At 40.6% G+C, this 6510-nt stretch overlaps 1 pseudogene; it reads left to right on the top strand.

The window, feature by feature from the left end:
- The first annotated feature begins 4707 nt into the window (after positions 1–4707).
- LOC132463719 (5S ribosomal RNA) lies at positions 4708–4826 on the top strand (annotated as a pseudogene).
- Positions 4827–6510: the final 1684 nt, after the last annotated feature.

The raw sequence follows: 6510 nt of genomic DNA, 5'->3' as shown, positions 1-6510 counted from the left end.
AAATCCTGCTCTATAAACTCGAGGCTCCAGCTAATTCAATTTAAGGTCACACTTAGATTGCACTACTCTAAGGTTAAACTGCATAACTTTTTCCCAAATCTCTCGCCTTTATGTAACAGATGTAAGATCGCCGAGGGTACGCTTGCCCACCACTTTTGGGACTGTCCAAATCTTTACAACTTTTGGTGTCTGGTATTCCAATGGTATTCTACTGTTTTGAATGTTTCTTTGACCCCTGATCCTGAAACCGCTCTCTTCGGACATTCCACAACCCTGGAAAATCTAGACCATAATGCTCGCACAATTCTGGTTTATGGCATGGTAATTGCTAAGAGATGTATTCTGAAATTGTGGAAATCAGATTCAGCCCCCCAGTTTGACACTTGGTTAAGCGAACTAATGGGCATTCTACATGTTGAGAGGCTGAGATATGACCTGTCCGGCAACTCTCAAAAGTTCCTCGCCATATGGAACCCAGTGCTGCAGCACATCAAGGACTGAAATATCTGCCCCCTTAGTGCCACTCGCCCTGATGGGTACCTCTTTTGAATTCTGCAGTGAAGAGAATATTTTGATGTACGTGTGAAATTTGCCCCAACTTTATTACTTTTTTCTTTTTATTTATTTATTATTATTTATTTACTTTTATAGTTTATACTCTTAATTATTGTCTTACTTTTATTTTATTTTATTTATTATTTTTTTTATTTTTTTGACTCATTGTTACAAGGTTTGCTACTTAGTTGTACATCCAGATAGTGTTTACATATTATTGTAATTTTGACTGTCCTGTCTGATTGTGTGAGGGAGGGGGTACGTATTGTATGTGTCTACTTATTCTGATTTTTTTTCTGTATGTGTGAAGTTGTATGTGTAAAAACCACGAAAATAAAAGTACAAAAAAAAAAAGAGAAAAAAAGAAAACAAGATAAAGTGACAACTAACTAGTGCACACATACAACCTAGCTAATACATACAGAGGGTGGCCCCGCTCCTAACCTGATGTGATAACAGAGTAAATCTACGTGATGGTAGTGTAAACCCAAGGGTATCTTACCTATTCACCTAAACCCCTATGGCATCTCAAAAACAAAAGGCAACAATATGACACAGCCAACACACAGGCAGACAACGGCGTTTTTCAATGGAGACAAACAGGTGCAAGTTATCAAGGCCTGATGACACTAATTGGCCAACAGACAGCTCCCAGATTGGACAGGGGGTTGGACGATGGTGGAGGAACAGCCAATGGTGTGAGACCTACAGAGAACGAGAGCGGAGACACAGGAAAACAACCACACACGTAACAGGTCTCCATTTACGTTGAGTTCCACATGTTTTAAAATTATTAAATAACATTAACATAGCCTACTTTTAGCATTAAAGAATTCATGACGTAAAACTATAACCCAAGTGATTGTGTTTTGTTTCGTATATCCCTATCAGCTGTGTGTGTATTCCTTTATTTGTATTAATTTGTTTGTGTTTTCTTTCCAAAAGAACGTCTGACTCCCACAATCATAAGGAGTAAAATGGGCGCCCATTCATCAAAACGGGACGCTAAGGTGACAATAACGGTATCTAAGCAAATTAAAAAAGAGCGGACGTGGTAAGAACTCGCTATGGTAAGAAAAAAAACGATCCTATAGTGCCACCAAGATCCCCCGCAGATATAGTCTTGAGAGAAGAAGGCATATACTCTGTCTTTCCATTTACTTATGATGTGTACGAATGGACAGATGGCTGTTGGCCAATAGGTGGTTCTTTTGATTCTTGCAAACTACAAGAATTAAAAGAAACAATAACGTCTGGACCAGATCCGAAATGGGATTTTCATTACACACAGAATTGTTTAGATGCATGGATTCGCACGGAAAAACGACACCCAATACCGAAACCAGTTAAACAAGAAGTAACTCCAGAAATCGCGTCTAACATTTTCAAAAAAACGATGCAAATCAACCCAGATTGGCCAGAAGTGTATAGAACAGCTCTGTTGAACATAACAGCAACTAGTAATGCAGAACATGTTGATAAATTAATGACTGAAATAGAGTTAACAGCCGCCGAAGTAGACGCTATTAAAACAGCCCAAAACAACATAAAAGACAAAACCGCCCTCGCTACACTTTGTGTATGGAGCCAACGTCAACTTGTTAAGAGACCTAAACAGATGCTATTACTGCGAAAAGATTGGTCATCGGGAGAGATATTGCAGAAAGAAACACAGAGACAAGGCCAAACCGTCGGCCCCGCCCATGGAACCAGTCAGCGCCCCCACACCATGAAGAACCCGCTCCAACGCCCAGGTGAGTATAATCATTACTAGGACCCCTTGGAGAAGGAAACAACGATCCAGGCAACGCTTCTTCAACTGTCTTCCACCCCCACCGAAAATCCAAAATGCTCCGTGCAGATGGCAAGAACCAATCCAGGTGTTACTGACCACGAGGACTGCAGTCAAACTCCAAGGAAAACCAGAATGGATCCATGCAAGCCGATGCCGCCCAGCACCTCCACAAGAGGAAAGCACCAACGCCTCGGATGGACCACAACTCCGGAAGAGGAAAGCACCAACGCCTCGGATGGACCACCCCTACCGTGATCTGTATAATACTCCTGATGAGCCCAGCAGACCAATGCAACGCAACCACCAGTAACAACGACCGACTCCCGACCATAGCGGAACCCCAGCTAACCACATCATCACACAACCAGTTTGCAAGCCCACTTGCTGCAATTCAAACCCACTTCAACACCACCAAGATCTGTGGAATCAGACCACACTCTGTATCCTCAGAATTACCCTTGATGGCCGTAGCGCTATCCCCATGCGCTATGGCAGACGCTTTCTACTCCTACTACAAATCAGAATAGGCCCCTTACTCCAATGAAGAGATACCAAATGGAAAATGAGTGACCTAACATACCAAACATAATTTTTACTATTGTACATTTTTATGGCTTTATTAATGATTGACACATAGTTAATCTTAAGCTCTCTATTTACAAGTTTTGCTAATGTACATATTTATTGCTTTATTGTTTATTTTTACTAATTTCTTTGACTTTCATTTTATTACTTTATTTATGATTACTTTTACTAATTTCTTTGAATTTGCAATTTTACTAATGTACATATTGATTACTTTATTAATGATTGATTTTTACTAATTTCTTTGAATTTTATTCCTATTATTGTGTTTTAACTTGTTTTACCATCATTTGTAATCCTGTGACATAATATATCACCTGTAATAAGTGTTGATCTTGTGATCAAAAAGGGAGGAACTGTCGTGGAAATATCAATCATAACTATAAATATACAAACACATACAAATTATATTAACCTTGTTTATATAATTATTACATTAGAAGGAACTGTATACATTCTCCCTGTAACTTAAAACAAATCCCTTCCTCTCTTAACTGAGAGAGGTTAAGTTCATTCGTATTCAAGTTCCCACTGGAGCCAGTAAGTCTGGTTTTGTGACCAGGCCAATCGACTGACTTCTTTGTTGTGTAAACTGTTTACAGCCATGTCTTACAAACCTGCAGACATGTCCAATATCCACCCATTGTATCACAAATTGACTTTGCCTTAGGTCACTCCCACTCCCTACCCACAATGAAAACGTTCCCTATAAGAATCTTGTTCACCTATTGTTTCATCGAATGTGTTCTTGGTAACCTTTGTAAGCCAGTACTTTCCCATGATCATGCCTTAAGATTAAATCAAATATTTCGCTGTCCGACGTGTCCGTGAGAGAACTTTCTCTTCATCAGTTAGTGTCTTGTGGAGACCGTCCACCTTCCTTTGGTTCCAAACCATGGCAAGCACCGTTAGCATATCTGATCTGCCTGTAAAAAGAAGGGGACATAATTTAATCAATTTAAAGTCTTGCATCGTGTCAAAGCGTACAATCGTTTAAAACTAACCTGACTTGGTCATGTACTTTGTTGTGAGAGCTGCCCTTGACAGGAAACTGTTAACTTGCTCTTCTGCCCCCCCACCTCACCTGCACCAAAAAAATAAAGCGATGGGATCATGACATTTGGCATTACAATCTAGGCAAGGCAGGTTTAGGCAAGGCAGGTTTATTTGTATAGCACATTTCATACAACAAGGCAACCCAATGTGCTTCACAAGTCAAAAAAAAGGATGGTCCTTGCATACAAATAGAAGTTACAAAAGCAATAATAGTAGCAAGTAGATAAGAATAATAAGAGTTAAAATTAAAATGTAGTAATGTAAGTAAAAACATACAATCATAGAGAACATGTTAATTAAAGGCATCTCTGAACAATTTCGTTTTTAGTTTGGTTTTAAAAGTGGCAACAGTGGGGGCTGTTTTAATATCCAGAGGTAGTTGGTTCCACAAACGGACCGCATAGTTACTAAAGGCAGCCTCACCCTGCTTAGTACGGGCAGAGGGTTGAACCAGCATACGAAGCTCTCCAGATCTAAGAGATCTGGTAGGGCAGTAGATTCTGAGCATATTTTTAAGATAAAGGGGTCCCTGGTTTTGAAGACATTTAAAAACAAGTAATAAAACTTTAAAATCAATTCTAATCTAGTTACAATGCTTTGAATCCCCAATTAACTGTTGGTGCTATGAGCTCATTTTAGAAGGGATACATTTCTGAAAACAATTGACTTGCACACTGTACCTCACATTTGCCAGTGTGAGCCTTGGCATGCAATATTATGACGGCCTTACCACCCTGAACACGCCCGATCTCGTCTGATCTCGGAAGCTAAGCTGGGTCGGGCCTGGTTAGTACCTGGATGGGAGACCGACTGGGAATACCAGGTGCTGTAAGTGGTGTCGGGTGGTGGCCTATAGGTGGCACTCTTCCCTCTGGCCCCCTTACTCATCAATCCCGATGCCCCAGTGCAGTGACGGGGACACTGTGCTGTGGAAGGTGCCGTCCTTCGGAGGAGACGTAAAACCGAGGTTCTGACTCACTTTGGTCATAAAAGATCCCATGGCACTTATCGCAAAGAGTAGGGGTTTCCCCGGTGTCCTGGCCCAACCAGGCTCATTCAATCTGGCCCCCTAATCATCCTCCTGTATAATTGGCTGACTCATTAATTCCCTCACTCTCCACCTCAAGCTGGTGTGTGGTGAGCGTTCTGGCGCAGATTGGCTGCCGTGCATCACCCGTGTTGGTGCTACACACTGGTGGTGGTTAGTGAGGTTCCCCCTTCCCTGTAAACAGCGTCTTTGAGTGTCTAGAAAAGCGCTATATAAATTCAATCCATTATTATTATTACAGAGAGAAATGGCTTCATCTCTCTGTTAGGTGTCGGAGCTGAGGCAACTTTTCTGCCATCTTCTCAAAATATGGCCAATACCTGTTGCGGGAAAGACAGCAATATTTGGGAGGTATGTTAGCATATGTAAGGAGACGGATCCTGCCCAAGAAAATGACCAGGAAACAAATATATTAAAGCTAATTTTAATTATATCTGCTGGTCCCACCTGCCGTTTGTAGAATTTTGGGTTTTATTTCCTCGCAGATTTTGTAGAAAGTAATTATAATATCCATAAGTACGTTTCATTTAGTGCATAATAGCTGAGAAAGGGTCTCAAATATGTCCATATTTCTCCATACCTTGGACCAAGGCCTAGTGCCGCCATGTTGAAAGCATCATAGTTGGAATGTCATCAGGTGCATTGTTTAGAATTTAGAATTGTTCTTGCCCAAAATACTGGAAACTATATACATCAGTGAAAACTGCATTAATGATTTAGCGATAGTTATGAATACCTGCAAGTAAGGTCCATGCAAAAGAATGTTGCATTTGTGGCTTGAGCCAGCTCCTTCTGCAGGAACATGGGGTATGCATAGACTTCCCCACGGTAGTGGTTCAGGCCCTGCAGCAACATTCCATGCATGCACACAGCTATGTGCAGGCCCTCTTCATCCACCTTGGCCCTTGACTTCTGGGACGTTTCCCTGCCTGCTGTAAATTATGCTGGCCCACAGACATCACGACCAGTCCTCTGAAAGTAAATACAATCTGTTACATGCAGTACTAGGATAGATGAAAAATAAAAGGAAAGTGAGATAAATAAAACCTTACACTCAACATCTGGCTTCTGATCTGGTCTACAAAGGCAGAAACTTTAGTATCATCAGCAATGAACCGTCCTTCAAAAAGAGATGGTTCATCAGTCCTGTTAATTGAGAAGAATTTGTTATCACACATGTCAAAATGTAAGAAAAATAATGATTGCTAAAAGTGAAGAACATCCTTACAGATGTTTGGCATTGAAGTGGTCCATGAAGAGACATAAAACGTTAGTGACGTATTTAATGGACTGTCATTGTACTTCAACATCACAAGATGGTTTCAAATTGGGTGATGTGTTGGGTTTAAAGTATTAACTTATAGTGAATGTGGAACATCTAAGCATTTTAATATACTGTCTAACATCACTTTCTGTTTGTAATTCCATGAATATAATACGTTTTTTGATTGGCGACAATAGTTTCCAAGTT

The sequence above is a fragment of the Gadus macrocephalus genome, chromosome 8 (genome assembly GCF_031168955.1).
Source record: "Gadus macrocephalus chromosome 8, ASM3116895v1".
Taxonomy (NCBI): domain Eukaryota; kingdom Metazoa; phylum Chordata; class Actinopteri; order Gadiformes; family Gadidae; genus Gadus; species Gadus macrocephalus.
This window is presented reverse-complemented; position numbering and strand designations above follow the sequence as displayed.